The sequence below is a fragment of the Parus major genome, chromosome Z (genome assembly GCF_001522545.3).
Source record: "Parus major isolate Abel chromosome Z, Parus_major1.1, whole genome shotgun sequence".
NCBI lineage: Eukaryota > Metazoa > Chordata > Aves > Passeriformes > Paridae > Parus > Parus major.
Genome location: NC_031799.1, coordinates 55155 through 56588, shown reverse-complemented (window position 1 = coordinate 56588; position 1434 = coordinate 55155). Strand labels below are relative to the sequence as shown.

General features: G+C 53.2%; 1 protein-coding gene across 1 annotated transcript in view; it reads left to right on the top strand.

The window, feature by feature from the left end:
- Nucleotides 1-1434, top strand: part of ME2 (malic enzyme 2) — a 41215-nt gene that overhangs the window by 31886 nt on the left and 7895 nt on the right.

Below are 1434 nucleotides of genomic sequence, written 5' to 3'. Positions count from 1 at the left end.
CTTTTATTTCCACCCCTGCCTGCCCCAGCCTCCCTGGACCTGCAGGGCCCCGCGGGGCCGGGGCTGCCGTGCCCAAAAGGGAGAGTGGAGCACCAGAGCTCTGTTTCGTGTGTCAGAGGCCATCAAATCCACTGATCTCCTCTGAGAAACTCAGGGATCTCCTCTGAGAAACTCAGGGATCTCCTCTGTGACACTCAGGGATCTCCTCTGAGAAACTCAGGGATCTCCTTCCTGAAATTCACTGATCTCCGTGAAACTCAGGGATCTCCTTCCTGAAATCCACTGATCTCCTCTGAGAAACTCAGGGATCTCCTCTGTGACACTCAGGGATCTCCTCTGAGAAACTCAGGGATCTCCTCTGTGACACTCAGGGATCTCCTCTGAGAAACTCAGGGATCTCTGTGAAATTCATGGATCTCCTTCCTGAAATTCATGGATCTCCTCTGTGAAATTCATGGATCTCTGTGGAACTCAGGGATCTCCTTCCTGAAATTCACTGATCTCCGTGAAACTCAGGGATCTCCTCTGTGAAACTCAGGGATCTCCTCCATGAAATAGGGGATCTCCATGAAATTCCCAGCTCTCCTCCATGAAATAGGGGATCTCCATGAAATTCCCAGCTCTCCTCCATGAAATAGGGAATCTCCTCTGTGAAATTCCCAGCTCTCCTCCATGAAACAGGGGATCTCCTCTGAAACTGACGCTCTCCTCCTTGGCGCTGAGCTGGCCGCCCAGGGGCTGCTGCTGGCCCTGCACAGCCGCCTGAGCCATGGTTCCTCTCCCCAGGGCCGCTGCCTGTTTGCCAGCGGCAGTCCCTTCGAGCTGGTGACGCTCAAGGACGGAAGAACCTTCAAGCCAGGCCAAGGAAACAACGCCTACATTTTCCCAGGTAATAAAAGAAACCCTCCCCGTTTGATCTCTGAGCCGCCTGCACCTTCTCCTGGGTTCTCTTCCTGCACGAGGCACAGGCAGTGAAGCAGAGGTGTTGGCAGCATTTGGGAAATTTGGGAAAAGGAGTGACCAAATGAGTCAGTTGAGGCTGGATGAGGGGCACAGGAGACACAGTGAGCAAACCCAGCTGCTGAGAAAACAGGAGGGTGTTGCATTAAAGGCTTTGGAAGCTGCTGCATTATGGCTTCTGCTGCTTGTTTGGGGAGGAAAGGAGAAAAAGAAGTTAATATGCACTTGAAGTTGTGTTAATAGTTCTCAGAGTTAGTTCTTAAAGTTATTTCTGCACAAAGAGGGTGGAAAAGTAGCACTGGGGATGTTCTGTGCCTTCCCCTTTCCTCCCTGCAAAGCTCCAGCCCCTTCTGAAAGCCAGCTGCTGTGGCCAGTGGTGCCCCTGTGGCAGCAGTGGTGTGGAAGGGGTCCCTGCCCAGGTAGGGACTGGAACCAGAGGTGTTGTAAGCTCTGCTCCAGCCCTGAGCTGCCCTG